At 44.4% G+C, this 16,167-nt stretch overlaps 1 non-coding gene across 1 annotated transcript; it reads left to right on the top strand.

The window, feature by feature from the left end:
• Positions 1–1,864: 1,864 nt before the first annotated feature.
• Positions 1,865–1,937, top strand: Trnak-uuu. The gene has a single exon. It is a non-coding gene; the product is annotated as a tRNA-Lys (tRNA).
• Positions 1,938–16,167: the final 14,230 nt, after the last annotated feature.

Raw genomic sequence — 16,167 nt, 5'->3', positions numbered from 1 at the left:
GAGGCAAAACAAGAATGTGTGAAAGACACCTATTTTTTTATGAACAACCTCCAGGGGCGTGGAGAGGTCAAAACGGTATTTTTACGCATACCAGAAGTGACGATAAACAAGATGGCTGTACCCTTGTGAAAAAAAGGTGTATACTCAACCAGCTCGCCTGCACCCTTGCTTTAGCTGCCATTGGCCACACAGTCTTATCAGCCTTTTTTATACTTTTGCTGTCTCTCCAGACACCACTGGGCAGATAAACGTGTTAAGTCAGTATAATTGCTACTGAGGCGTCATTGTTTCTGTATTTTGAGGGTGTGTCTTGTGCCAATATTTACCGAAGTCTTTACGTACAGTACGGAAAAAAAATTTTGTCCAAAATAAATATGGTTCAACGGATACAAAATTTTCAATAGGGTGTCACAAGTGTCAGCCATAAGGAAGCTGGACGCCCGTTTGCGTCCATGGACCAGACAAGTACAAGTTACTCTAAAAAGGTCGTTAAGTTACTGAGTATCGACGCCAAAAGTAATTGGAGTAGAGTAGAAATGACCCATTTGTAATAGTAACAGAGTAAACTACTAACTGCGGTAAAAAAGTAGTGTTACTTTTGAAGTTACTTTCGAATATAGTTTTTATATTTCTGTGGTAGCAAAATGAACAGCAGTTTTGATTCGTGAAAAATCCTGCTAGCCTAAAAGAAATGCAGTCATTTTATGGCTTGCGTTTGCAAAAAAAAAAAAAATAGTTTATTCGCTTGCAGAAGCAACAGACGGTTAAATTTCTTACTGGAGAGATTTCCCATTTTCCTCCTGAAGACATCCCCAGCCAAGCTAAAAAGACGCTCCACCGTGGCGCTGGAGGGAAAAGCAGCGTTGAATTTCAGAAACAGGCTGTGCAGGGTCGGCTAAGCGAGTGTTAGCATTTTCGCTGTCCACAACGAAACATGTGAGGCATGCCTCGGCCCCTAGAGGGTCTTTTATAACAAACACTCCTCCTTTGTCTTTCATTTTTCTTCGGCAAGTGGATATTGTTATGACTGGCCCCTCTTTCTTCCAACGACGTTCGGAGAGTATGCTGAGCGAGTGCACCTGAACGTCAAGGGTTCAAGCAAATACCGTTGAGACTGAGGAGGTTATAAGTACTAGGAGGGGGCACGTTATTGGTGAAGCCTAGCCATAAACAGTTTAAACGATGTTGTGGCCAACGTGACCGTAGATCTCTCTGGCAATTGATGCGCGCGACATGTCACGTGTGAGATGGATGGTTGACTGTAGAAATATTCCTTGCAGGCTTGCGCGCGCTCCGTCCGGTAGGTTTTATCAGATCGAAGGCTAGACGAAGGCTAGCTACGGTCACGTGATGTGGTCACGTTGGCCTGATAAGTGAGGAGAGCAAGGAGGAAAATGAGAAAGAGGTGAGGCGTTAAGGGAGCATGGCTTTTGGAGGCTACGCGGCTGACGTCATGCCATCTCCTACCCTTCTATCCTCCTTGGTTGAGACTAATACAGGAAACTCCGGAGTAAAATGGGAGACAGAAGTAGAAAGCGATCCCGGCGGTAAGGAGTGGACAACTCGCCACTTTCCCTGGAAATAAATCAAACTTGCTCTGACTCAATGGAAATTTTAATAATCTGCCTGTGATATTGGACCTCTTGGTATTTTTATGTCAAAATGCAGTGTGCTGGACAAAGGACAAACACAAATCTTGATTTGTGTTTGTTCTTTGTCCCTCTTGTTCCCCTTCTCCAGGGATTATTTTCGTCATTCTTGTCCAGCTCGCTTGCACCTTTGCATTTAATTGCATTAATTATAACCTTGTTGGTGCTAGACTGATGGCAGCTGATAAAACCCGTTTGCTCTACTGACGTCTAACCCCTGGTTAGCTCATTTGGTAGAGCACTCCACCTTTAATGGAGAGGTCCCGGGTTCGATACCCGGACCAGGCGCTTTTTTTCGGTCGCTCACCAGTCACCTAGCTGTGTTTGGAGATTTGTGTTTGTCCTTTGTCCCTTATTTTCGTCATTCTTGTCCAGCTCGCTTGCACCTTTGCATATAATTGCATTAATTATATGGCATGGATGAGCCGTTTTTTTTTTTAGAGCACTCCGGTGGCCCCACTCGCCCTTTCTAGTTTACTCTACTGGGTGATTCAAGGAGCGGCCAGGCTCTTTATATCGACCGCAAAATTCGGTTTCTTAACCTATCGCGTTCCGAGTTTGTACAGCGTTGGCCACAGGTGGTGCATTTCGTTTTATAAAAATCGCAAAGGGCGAACTTACCTAAAGAAAGTTTAAAAAAAGAAAAAGTCTTAACTCCTGTGGAAACGTAGCGAAGCCACCCGTCTTGAAATCATTGGGCGTCCTATGGTTTGAAGACCGGTGGCTTTGCTGCGTTCCCATAGGAGCTAAGCCTTTCTCTTTTTTTACTTTTTCCTCAGGTAAGCTCGCTCTTTGCGAATTGTATAGAAAAAATGCACCACCTGTGGGCAACGCGGTAGAAAATCGGAACGCGATAGGTTAAGAGATCGAATTTTTTCGGTCGATTTAAAGAGCCTGACCCTCCTTAAATCACCCGATAGTAAATAGCAATTCTGTGCTATTTCGGTGCTTACAAATGAGTATGGTTTCAAGCGGTTATTATTGGCTTATGCATCAAATTTTTGATAAATTTGAATGAAATGGCTACAAATGGCTTTTAGTGACCAGTGTTGATAGTTATGGACGATTTTTGTGTTTACTAAGTGGAATGACTTTAAGTGGCAATAGACTACTTTGATAAACCCCTGCATGCAACACTGCGCGCGTTGCACTCTGTAACTAGTTGGCAAAGGAGGAGAGTGGCATGGTTTCGGTTTCGATCGACGCGTCGACAAGAGATTTTACTCAGAGCGTATCTCAGGTTTCCTGGTCCTAAGAGCGTCATTTTTGGTCTCTAAACTAACCTAAATGGCCAGACCTCGAAGCTTTAGCACAAGCCCAAGACGTATAGCTCGTCTTAACAAATGCTTGTTATATTTTTGTACCCGAGCCTTTCTGTTAGCGTTTCCAGGTATGGTGAACGATCCAGTGCTAGGAATCTCGACGCCGCGATGCTCGGGATTCTTGCTTGTGTACGAGTCAACAAGCTGTATCAACGAAAAAGTATGCATACACCGAGCTCGCACCTTTACATTAGTGTTGATGGTCAGGAAGTATGTTTGTTTCGTGCGTCCATAGACGAACTATAACTTTTTGCAATTATTTGTTTTTCTTAATACGCCTGAGTATGTGAGGTAAAACTCGGAGGCGCCATTGAAAAGCTCAAATGGAACACACTTCTTCTCTCTTATCGGTACTGACCCGCAGCACTGCACGAAAAGAAGTTTCTACCCGCTTGGCCATCCACTATAGTCGGTTACAAGTGAAGAAGGTAGCGGGAAATGCCCCTTAAGGGGAATCTTGTATTCCTCCGCCACCAATCGCGTCCTGTTGTTTCAGTGACGTCACGACCTTCCCGAACCAATCTTGTTATGGCAAATAAATATTTTAAACATGGCTGCCGGGCAGATTTTCTACGGCTCCAGTATCTAGCAGCAATTATTCTGTTTTTAATGCGGTTTTTCACTTACCCGAGCATACGTCGCTAAGTCTTAACCGCGTACAGATTTATTCGCAATAGGTTCTGCGCGACAGAGCGAGTATCCAGCGATAGCATTGTCATCCAAAATTTCGATACGGGAGTAAGGCCTAGCATCGTACATACGTCGAACGCCGTCTGCTTCTCTGCCTCAGGTTGCCCCTCAACATCGTGACGGCATCGGCTTTTCTTCGCAGTGGTTTCCCTTGAGCGACGTTAAAATGCAGCGGTCACCAAACTCTTCTTTATAACTGTAGTGGGCTGTGCGGGAGGGGCATAAGTGAACCACGAACGCAGTAACTGTCTTCACCCGATATTGACCGTATCTTTGCTGGCGTTAATAAATAGTCTGTCTACTGAAATGACGCCTTCGAAGCAGTATGTATTCATCTGTGAAACGTGGCGTCCCCCTCAAGTTTCCGCGTCGCAATCAGCTGCACGGTAGTCTATGACTGCGATAGTACCCGCGGGTGCGCCCTCGTTCGCAATAATGAGCTGTTACATACATGTGGCATACAAATGATAAAGCCAGTGATGCGTATGCTACAAACATTTAATTGATATTGTTTTGAGCGTTAAGAAGCTGATGTCTTCTTTTGGAATAAATACCAGAGAATTTGAAGGAAGCAGATTTGCTCCTCTCAAATGCTTCCGAACATCCTGCTTGCTCTCAGAGGCCCTGTCAGTCGTATGTTTATGCTTCGAAAACCGGGTACGTGACGCGTGTACCTCCACTCGCGTCCCGTCGCGGCCTGAGGTATTACCGGTACACACGCACCAACCTTTCCAATTTACTTTAGAAGTAAAATTTGTCCACAATATTGAATCGCAGCATTGGTTTAATACTTTGTAAAAGATGAAAAGTATGTCAATAAAAATTTATTGCAAGGGCAGCTTCCCGTTTCATGAATCGTGGCTTTCCTATATGCGAAATATTTGTTTAAATCAGGGTGTCGAACCGGAACCGAACCGAACCGAAAACCGGAACCGAACCGGTATTTTTTCCGGAACTGAACCCGAACCCGAACCGTTATATTGTTATCGCGATGAACCCGAACCGGAACTGAACCGGAAAAAAATAACGGTTACCGGCTCATGTCAAAACGGTTCGGCCACGCGCTGTTGACAATGAATGTCCTATCAATGCCATTTGTTAAGTGCCGTCAACTGACACACACCTCGCTTACATATTTTTCTTCTCCACTCAGTCTTAGGAATATAAACGCTGCATCCATGAATCTTGACATAGGAACCAGTATTGCGCTGGTCGCGGCTTGCACGGAAGAAAAAAAATTGGAAGGCTGTGCAAAAAAAAAAAAATCGCGTCACGGGATTTTATTTTTCTACAATCTCGTAAATCCTAAATGCTGCTGTGTGCTCATTTCATAACACGTTTCTAGAACGTGATGTTGCAATCTTTTTTATTTTGATGTTATTTTGATGTTATTTTGATGTTGCAATTTGTCATTTATAATTTCCGAACTGGTTCGCGGATCGAATTAATCGAACCGGAACTGAACCGGAACAAAATAAATTTACCTGAACCTGAACCCTAACCGAACCCGTATTTTTTTTCGGTTCGACACACTGGTTTAAATCAAGCATTGAGAACATACCGAATACTCAGATGTCCTGATCTTGGTCCGAATGCACGTGGCAGAATGATTTGTCTTTATAACAATAAAATCAACAATCTTTGAATCAAGCAACACCTCAAACCGCCTAACTACATTTCTGATGTATGTTTATCTCTGCATTATACCAGGCCTTAGCCGCGAACGAGCTCTTCAGAATCTGCCATCATCTTTCAGGTCTACCTTGGCAAAGACAGACTCGTGTAGAACACATATTGAGCTTCTTTGAGGCAACTTTGCAGTCCTCATTGTCAGAGCCTCCATGGAGCCATAGGAAAGAAGGGTCCCTGTCGTTTCATCGACACGTTTTATCAGCTTTTTACGACTCTCGTTTCATCGACACTGATTGTTTCATCGATACTGCCACACCTTGCTTTGAAGTTTCATCGACACCCAAATTGCACGCTGTAGGAACATTTTGTTGTGCGTTTATCACTGGGGCACATGTTAAACTATCCGACCCACCCAGTTCACGACGCTTTGGGGCGACAGTCTCCAGCAGTTCATTACAAAAATGTGGACCCACCCAGCTCACCCGTACATACCGCTTCGCAGCAGCGTGTAAGGGTGGTTCTGCCCCCGTGCATGTACCCGTACCCTTGCTCACCAACAAACCAGCGCACCCCTAACCAAACAAAAATGTTGTCGACGAAACATAGCAAGATATGTTGATGAGCGAGTGTCGATGAAACAATCTGTTGATAAAACGTCGCAGCGTTGATGAAACAAACTGTCGGGGAAATGTCACTTGATGAAATGGGTGGCACCGCATAAAAAGCCTGTTTCCGAGCCGCGTTACTTAAACACTATCGCAGGCATCATTTTTAGATACCCATTGCCAGAAAAAATGCACTCTAAAAAAAAAATTAATTTCACGCCCCCCTGCTGTTAAAGTTCGGGACCTGGAATTAGGTAAGGATCGGGCCATCAGACAAATTAGAAATGGTTCTGGACTGGACAAGATAGACTCGTTATCATCGTTATTGTTGCAAAATGATGACGAGTACAGCGGGCTCGGGCCTAAGAGCTAAGGGTTAAGGTGGGGCTCTCCAAGCCGAGGAGTATGCCGAGTGCACACCAACAGTTGGAAGCGACCACCTCCTACCTGTCTGATCTCGTTCCAAGCCTTATACGTCAGCCTTCAAAGGGCTCTCATGATTTGTCGTATGGGACAACTTCTTAGCAGCCCATTAGACTGATCCTACAATTCCGCTCCAACGGCACATCCCCATGCCTTCCAGGAGGCGACTCACTTGATCCGGGTGCGAGAAGGGACCCCAAATCGTGACGAGCACTGTATATTTGACCTCTGGTCCAGCTGATGGGGCACTACAGCAGCACCAATGAAAAAGGGGATTACACCTGTTACAGACTATAGCTTCACAAAACCCACAAATACCTCCATTAATTCTAAACCAGCTATAGAAGCCACCCAAGCACTCAAAAACAACCTTTCGGGACTTCACAACTCTGTCCTCGGCAACAAGTCTGGCTGCAATCTGTGCATTATGGTTCTTTACGGCTTTAAAAACGTTTGATTTAATCCTCTACACTGCACTAGTCCAGGAGGCTCAAAACTGAGGTCTCTATGGAAGACCGCTTCACTTCATCACAGCGTTTCGACAAGACGGACGATATCAAGCTTGAGCCGAACTGAACTAAGCCCAGTTACTGACATTGCCATTCCCTAGATCTCCGTTTTCTCACCAATCCTTCATCAATGTTGTAGCCGACATTTCCTCACGTCAAGCAATTGGTGCTGTTTTTACGATATATTTCAAGCGAGTACAATGGCACCTCTGAAATTCAGGAAATCTATTCCACACGCCTCCAGACGGCACTTCGGCGCACAGGGCAGCCTGCTCCTCATCGCCCACGAGGTGTTACCCAACTCGCCGAAGTGCGACCCAAGAGTCATAATGGCCGTCGACTTCTAGGGAACTTTCGACGTGTCTATTATGCTTCGAAACGGAGCACTAGCACTGGGGTTTTGCTCTCCACTGTGCAAAAACAAGGTATTGTTACTCCCAGGGTGGCCTCAGTCCCGTGAATGGCCACAGACGTCCTGCTTATGTTTCGAAACAGATCATTAGCAGTTAGAGTTAGCTGCCCAAAGTGCTGACACACGTTATCGTTATTCTCAGAGTGGCCTCGGTCGTGTGAATGGCCACCGACGTCTAGTTTATGCATCGAAACAGATCATTGGCAGTTAGAGTTAGCTGCCCACAGTGCTGATGTACATTACTGTCATTCTCAGTGTGGCCTCGGTCGTGTGAATGGCCACTGACGTCCAGTTTATGCTTCGAAACAGGTCATTGTCAGTTAGAGTTAGCTGCCCAAAGTGCTGACACACGTTATTGTTATTCTCAGAGTGGCCTCGGTCGTGTGAATGGCCACCGACGTCCAGTTTATGCTTAAAAACAGATCATTGGCAGTTAGACTTAGCTACCGACAGTGCTGACGCACGTTATTGTTATTCTCAGAGTGGCCTCGCTCGTGTGAATGGCGACCGACGTCCAGTTTATACTTCGAAGCAGATCATTGGCAGTTAGAGTTAGCTGCCCGCAGTGCTTACGCACATTACTGTTACTCTCAGAGTGGCCTCGGTCATGTGAATGGCCACTGACGTCCAGTTTATGCTTCGAAACAGATCATTGGCAGTTAGAAGTAGCTGCACGCAGTGCTGATGCACGTCAGTGTTATTCTCAGAGTGGCCTCGGTCGTGTGAATGGCCGCCGGCGTCCACTTTATGCTTCGAAACAGATCATTGGCAGTTAGAGCTAGCTGCCTGCAGTGCTGACACACGTTATTGTTATTCTCAGAGTGGCCTCGGTCGTGTGAATGGCGTCCGACGTTCAGTTTATGCTTCGAAACAGATCACTGGCAGCTAGAGTGGACGGCCAACAGTGCTGCTGTACATTACTGTCATTCTCAGTGTGGCCTCGGTCGTGTGAATGGCCACCGACGTCCAGTTTATGCTTAGAAACAGATCATTGTCAGTTAGAGTTAGCTGCCAACAGTACTGACGCACGTTATTGTTATTTTCAGAGTGGCCTCCCCATTGAAAAATATTTTTTTACCGGAATGTCATTTCCAGTAAAAGTCTATTTTACTGGATTATGGGAACCGGAATGCCACCGATTTTACCAGAATGTCACCGGATTTTGACCGGAGAGTAATTCAAGGAAAAATCTATTTTACTGGATTATGGGACTCTTTTCACTTCCAGTAATGCCGGAATTTACCAGACGATCGCCACATTGACCGGAATTAACTGTGTTTTTTCTTTCTTTTTTTGGACAGACAGTGCTGACGCACGTTACTGTTATTCTCAGAGTGGCCTCGCTCGTGTGAATGGCGACCGACGTTCAGTTTATGTTTCGAAACAGATCATTGGCAGTTAGAGTTAGCGGCCGACAGTGCTGATGCACGTTATTGTTATTCTCAGAGTGGCCTCGCTCGTGTGAATGGTGACCGACGTCCAGTTCATGCTTCGAAGCAGATCATTGGCAGTTAGAGTTAGCTGCCCGCAGTGCTTACGCACATTACTGTTACTTTCAGAGTGGCCTCGGTCATGTGAATGGCCACTGACGTCCAGTTTATGCTTCAAAACAGATCATTGGCAGTTAGAAGTAGCTGCACGCAGTGCTGATGCACGTCAGTGTTATTCTCAGAGTGGCCTCGGTCGTGTGAATGGCCGCCGGCGTCCACTTTATGCTTCGAAACAGATCATTGGCAGTTAGAGCTAGCTGCCTGCAGTGCTGACGCACGTTATTGTTATTCTCAGAGTGGCCTCGGTCGTGTGAATGGCGTCCGACGTTCAGTTTATGCTTCGAAACAGATCATTGGCAGTTAGAGTGGACGGCCAACAGTGCTGATGTACATTACTGTCATTCTCAGTGTAGCCTCGGTCGTGTGAATGACCACTGACGTCCAGTTTATGCTTCGAAACAGATCATTGTCAGTTAGAGGTAGCTGCCAACAGTGCTGACGCACGTCAGTGTAATTTTAAGAGTGGCCTTGGTCGTGTGATTGGCCACCGACGTCCAGTTTATGCTTTGAAACAGATCATTGGCAGTGGTGGCTGGTGGCTGCATATCGAAATGCTCTACGGCAACGAGCAGAGAAGCATGACAACATGAGACGCGTGAGGTGCAAGAACAACAATCCGATTGTAAAGCATATGAGTAGTTCTTAAAAGGACCGTTTTGTGTTCCGAGATGTTCCACGCTTTCTCCATAATGATGGCGTTAAGCTTCGTCAAGGGACTCGACACCAGACAGGTCACTCTCGGATGGGGTGTCCTCTCTATCTAGCTGGATGACGATGGGCTGGATGTGGGCACTTGGGGCATCGCCTCGTGGGAACGTTGCTTCAATGTCAATACCGTGCCCGACAGCATTAATCCAGTTGTCAGTGGTGACATTGTCAACTTCTTCGTTGAGGAGTGTCCCCACGTCGACAATATTGAACGTCGTGTTTCGGGCAGCAACGCCGTTCTTAATCTGCGCCCATATAAGTTTGATGGGGTTGAACTTGCAGTGATACGGTGGGAGCCTGACCACAGTGCAGCCAACCGTCTCGGCAGCAGTGTCCTCACGATACTTCAGGTACTGCGGCTTCACCAATGCCACAATGTCGAGCAGCTGCTTCTTCAGCATCTTGGGGTCCCATGAAATTTGTTTAGACGTCAGCCACTGTCGGATGTCGTCCTTGCGGGAACTTGTCCTCGGCACTGCTTCCAACCGCAGTGAATGGTAAGAAGCATTTCCATGACGATAACACTTCCTGTCGGCAATTTGTCGAGGACACCGTTGAACCACTTCTCGAAACGAGTGTCATCCATTTCCTCGTGGTAATCGCCGGTCTTTTGTCCACGGAACTCGGCCAGGCAGCCGTCGACGAAGCCTTCATTGCTGCCGATGTGGGTGACATTAAGACGCTGGCCCTTCCAAAATGGCTGCTTGAGGCAAGTCGAGAGACCACGCATGAAGGCGTCGTGAGACGAGGCCACGGTCGTGTCTACCCAAACCCTTGAGACAGTATGCCCTGCCGTCACCCACGTGTCGTCCAAGTAGAAGATCTCCCGACCATCTTGTCTGTGACGTGCGATCTCATGCAGGTACTTCTGCTGCCAGGCGACAATGTCCTCTCGGTCAATGAGCCGCGAGTTTCGTTCCCGCTTGTCATTGTCGTGTAGAAGGCGACGCACAGCCCAAGACTTTAACGAGGGAAGTTCAGTGCTAGCGCAGAATTCGGCCGTTATCTTCTTGACCGTGGGGACCTCGTTCCGTCGAAAACAACGGAGGATGCACGATCTCAGCGCGCACAACGTGAAGTCGCCGTCCTGACTTTGCGCCGCCTCTTGCTTTTAAAACCCGAAACGCAGTTTTTTTAACAAACGCAGCGAATGCACGGAATGTACCTAATTCGTGTAGAAAGGTTATCAAGCTAAAACCAACAACCAGATATGCATTACTTATAAAAGTTACAATTTTCGTTGCACTGAAGCCTTCTTTTTACTTCAACCTTCCGGAGCGAGTCATGTAGAAGCCTAAAATACATAATTTGCCTCAGCTAGGATGCGCAAGCTGCCGCCCGCTACAAGGTCTGTCTGTAGTCAATATCTATCCATTGAAGCAGAAGGGGCGTTTCAGCAAACTATTTTCTCGACTGCGGAGGCGCCTAAAGCGGGCGCATCACGCTTATGGGGAGGAGCTTCTACTACTTTCTTAACTTGTAACCGACTATTGCCATTTGAAGCCAATCTGGCAAAAATATAAGGTAAGAGCCAAAAATAGCCACATGAATCCATTATAGCTTGAAGACAAGGAAATAGTTGCTAATTAGAAATACTAGTCACTTATAGCCATTTGTAGCCAATTCAAGCCAACCAGGTCAGGAACAGATAGTCAAAAAAAGCCAATCCAAGCCAATCAAGTCATGAATAGATGCCCATTACCAATAATAGCAGTTGAAGTCATTCAAATTTATACACACTCCAATTGCATAAGTTGTAAATAATAATTGCGGATAGCCTGTATAGTCATTTCAATTTAGTCTAATAAAAAAAGATGCTTATAGCCAATAATAGCCATTTGAGATTGTTTTCATCCATAAACACCGAAATAGCAGAGATTTGTCAACTATGTTCCCGAATAGCCATTTGTACCGATTTGAACCCAATCTGGTGAAAAATAAATGCCAATAGCCAAAGAGAGTCACATGAAGCCATTCGTGTTTGTAGACACAGAAATAGGTAATAATTATCAATACTAGTTACTTTTTGCATTTGTAGCCATTTCAAGCCAACCATGTCAAGGATGGGTGCTTATAATCGATAATAGCCAATTAAAGCCAAACAAGTCAATATTGGATGCCTATGGCCAATAATAGCCAGTGAAGTCATTCAAATCTATACACACTCGAATTGCATAAAATGTAAATAATAGTATCTGATAGCCATGTATAACCATTTCAAGCCAATCTAATAAAAATAGATGCTTATAGTAATAATAGCCATTTGAAGTCATTTTCATTCATAAACCCCAAAATAGCAGAGAATTGACAACTATGTTCACAAATAGTCATTTGTAGCCATTTGAACCCAATCTGGTGAAAAACAGATGCCAATTGCCAAGAAGTGCAACATGAAGCCATTCATGTTAGAAGACACAGAAATTACTAATAATTAGCATTGATAATCACTTACACCCATTTGTAGCCAATGGAAGCCAACCTGGTCAGGAATCGATGCCGATAGTCAATACTAAAAAAATTCAATCAAACCAGGTCAAGAACAAATTCCTATAGCCAATAATAGCCAGTTAAAGTCAATCAAATTCATACACACCCCAATTGCATAAACTGCCAAGAATAGTCACTGACAGACATGTATAGCCATTTCAAGCCAATTTGCCTATAGCCAATATTAGCCACTTGAATTCATTCATGTTCGAAACGTCATGATTACTATGTCACTAATAGTCACTAATTTTCATTCTGCATCGATTAAAGCCGATTCTGCTAAGACAAGGTGCTATTGCCAAGAATAGCCACTTGAAGCCATTTTCATTCGTAAGTATAGAAATAGCAGAATATTGCGACCAATCAGCACTAATAGCTATTTTTTGCCATTTTGAGCCAACAAGGTCACTAACAGATGCCTATAGCCAATAATAGCCAAATAAAGTCAATCAATTTTGTGAACAGCAAGGAGGATAGAAGGGTAGGAGAGGGCATGACGACAGCCGCGTAGCCTCCCCAAGCCATGCTCTCTTGATGCCTCGCCTCTTTCTAATTTTCGTCCTTGCTCTCCTCACTTATCAGCACGGCATGACCACATCACGTGACCGTAGCTAGCCTTCGTCTAGCTTTCGATCTGGTAAAACCTACCGGATGAAGCGCGCGCAACCCTGCAAGAAATCCTTCTACAATCAACCATCTATCTCGCACGTCACATGTCACACGCACCAATCGCAAGAGAGATCTGCAGTCACGTTGGGCAGTATATCGTTTAAACTTTTTATGACTAGGCTTCACCAATATTGCAACGTGCCTCCTCTTAGTACTTATAACCTCCTTGGTGAAGAGGCCAATATCATAAACTGTAAATATTAGCGACTGAGAGTCATGTATAGCCATTTCAAGCCAATCTGACCAAGAGCATACTACGGTTTCCTAACGCGCCCGACCCGCCAGAACGTTTTCAACAAAGAGGAGGTCTTCCTGGCGTGGAAGGTCGGAAGGACACGAAGGATTACGTGAGCAAACATCCTCGCTCGTACAGTTGCAGCTGGAGGCGGGAAGGTGCTCCCATGAACGGATTATCCGTGTCTGCCGTGGTGCGCGGGGGAGTCTGGCTTTGCAAGGGAGTATTCGCTGACGACGAGGCGACCATGGAAACAGGCGCCCAGCTGCGAAGTCATTCCAGTGGCCCGTACCGTGGAACCCACCGCTTGAGTCAGAAGTCACTAAAGGCAGACAACATGACAACAAGAACCCTCAGATCGTCCCCGTCTTTCATGGTACCAGATGGAGGCCCGGCGCCCGCGTGCATTACCGGTTTATGTCAATACAGGACCAAGACTTTTTAACCATTTCTGCCTGCGTTCGTGCGCGCCGGTGTTATGTTTTGGCTGCTCGTCGCCACCTTGACCCAAGGACGCCTGTGATGAGGTTTCTACGGCTGCCGAGTATAAGTGCGTGGGAACGGAATGTCCGGGGGGCCCTTTGTTCGGTAATGCCACTTCATCTGCTGGAGTCTTATTTCTGCGCTCAAACTTTTGTGATGAGCAAAATTAGCACTATATTTCGAAAGTAGTTTGTAATTTGAGTAAAAGTTACCTGAAAAACGTAGTTAAATTAAACTACTAATTACCGAAATAAAGTTGTAATTGAAAGTTACCAAGTTACTCGGAAAAGTAGTTAAATTACAGCAGTTTAAGCAGAGTAGTTTAACTACGTCCAAGTCTGCCATTGACAATGTTGAGCGTGCACATGAGCTACCTTTGTCAGATAGACGTGAGACAGTGAATGATATGACAAATAATTTTCAAATTAGCCAATGCTTTCCTTATGCAATACTGTAAGCGACTTAATTTTCGCGAGGATCTTATTTTTGAAAATCTCGAGAATCGCCTACAATACGCGAAAAATAGGTTTCGCGAACAATTCCGGTAAAATGTAAACACATTAAAATCTCTATTAAAATCCCACCGCGTCGCGAATTATTCCAAAACTTGAGCTTTGACCTAAATCACGAAATATTGATCCCGCAAAAGATACGAAATTTACAGTAGTCTTTAAAAAGCTGAGTTTTTGAAATGTTTTGAATAAATTAAATTCTACAGCCTAAGAGAGAGGGAGAAGGATGGGGAGAGGGTGACGCGTGTGACGCTCCCCTTGATCTGAATCGCTGACGTCAGCACGCGTCAACATCTCCCTCTCTTCTCGGAGTCGACAAACTGACAGACACCGCAGGGTCTGTCAGTTGATCCTCTGCCGTCACCGGTTGTTCTTCGCTCTGCGTTTCCGTTGTAGCGGTGCGTGGGATCTGATGTGTGTGTAGTTAGAACGATGGATGCGGTACCCTTCACGAGTGATATGGATGCGGCTTCTTCCACGAGTAGTATGGATGTGCTAGTCAGAGTACGTATGGACGTAATCTGACTAGCAGAGTGCAGAAAAAGAGAACAAATTACAGGAAGATCCATGGTGGATTTTTCGAAAACGCGTTAATATTGTCCCTGTGGAAACGACACACACGTTTCCCTTTGGAAAAGTGCTAGCACTGACCTCGTAACGAGGCCAAAAAGAGGCAGGAAAAAATAGGGGAAGCAAAAGAGAATGCCAAAACAGAAAAGTGAAGGGGTCAGCGTTAGCGATTCTCAAAGGGCGTGTGTGGCGTTTACCAAGGGTCGCGCTAAAGTATTGTCTAAGAATCCACCAATTTATATTTCTTTTTTTGCTTTTAAAATTATTGTTAACGTATTTCTTGCTTCCACCGGTGGTGCTTTGCGATATTTGCAACGGTTCTTTTTTTCTGTTCTTGTTCTGGGCGTCTGTAGCCTCCCTATACATAGTTGTAAAAGTCAGAATGAGAGAAAACCTCAATGCAGGATTGTTGAGTGCCTGTAGAGGCTGAACATGCTTGAACGGTTCTTGTAATATTTTTCAGGATTGTGCACTGTGACACTTCCGCGGAAAACAGGGGTACCTCCGGGTGGCATTGAAGTGCTAAGGACTACAACTGTTGGTCGTCGTACGAAATCGTAGTTAATTATTTGTCTTTGTGTAACATATTTTTATATGGTGATTGAACTTGATGCTTTACAGTGAGTAGGGATTTTATATTACAAAAATATAATTTAGTGATTATCTTATATTCCTAGATATTGACAGACAAGTGACCTCTAAAACTAAAAACATGATATTTAAAATCATTAAACAACAATTTTGTATGGACTTTTTCCAAATAGAACATACAGAAATGTACCCTGCAGGACTAGATCATGTAAGATTAAATAAAAAGACATAAAAAAGGGCACTGCTATTCTTATTTCAGTGGCAACAGCGACAGTAAGCACGTTCAAAGTTCCACTAAGCAATATGTTACTGCTTTCTGAGGTTTATGTTTAACAGCAATGTGCTATTGATATTTGGTGTATACAAACAGAAAGATGTAATTACTTTAATGAAGTGAGCTTTGATTACTTTGCTTCAATGGCTTAGTCAGAGTCTTCTTTTTCCATACTGGGCTTAGTCAGAATCGCCTTTTTCCATAAATAAATAAAATAAACTCTGAATTCGTTTCAGCGGCACTCTGTGCAAGGCCGACTGCTGACGGCAGAAACTAAGCGGACAAAACTTACAAACACAGTTAACCCGAGACGTGAAAAAATATTATAAAGGCTACTCCACGGTGCCTATAACACAAGAGGCTGTCGTGGGGAAAAAATGTCGATTAGATGTTAATAATTTTTTACATTTTAATATCTCAGTTCACTATAAAGTTGTCAAGCAAATTGTTCCGAGGAAACCTCCATTATTTTCAAGCAAAATAGCCTAATCGGTAGAATTTTAATGACGTAGCTGATAAACCTTATTTCAAGCATAGGAAAGAGGCCAAACAAAGGGAAGCCTACAGTTACAATTGTTGGTAGTGTAAATTTCATGAACAATAAGATCTTATATATTTACATATATACGAAATAGCTATAGGTACAGATTTCTGTAATTAAATAAATTTGTTTGTATGAAAAGGAGACTTGGGTTAGTTGGGTAAATCACATAGAAAGACGAACAGTGCAAAAGACAAAAAACGTGAGAAAAAACACAACATGGTACTTTCTGTAAAAAGATGTCCTTTGTGTATAAAGGCATAACAGGGAGACAAACAACAAATATCACATTTTGCGCAGTTCGA

Source organism: Ixodes scapularis, unplaced genomic scaffold (assembly GCF_016920785.2).
Source record: "Ixodes scapularis isolate PalLabHiFi unplaced genomic scaffold, ASM1692078v2 PGA_scaffold1__304_contigs__length_218370807, whole genome shotgun sequence".
Classification (NCBI taxonomy): Eukaryota; Metazoa; Arthropoda; class Arachnida; order Ixodida; family Ixodidae; genus Ixodes; species Ixodes scapularis.
The sequence above is the reverse complement of the archived record's forward strand: the minus strand, read 5'-3'. Positions and strand labels throughout refer to the sequence as shown.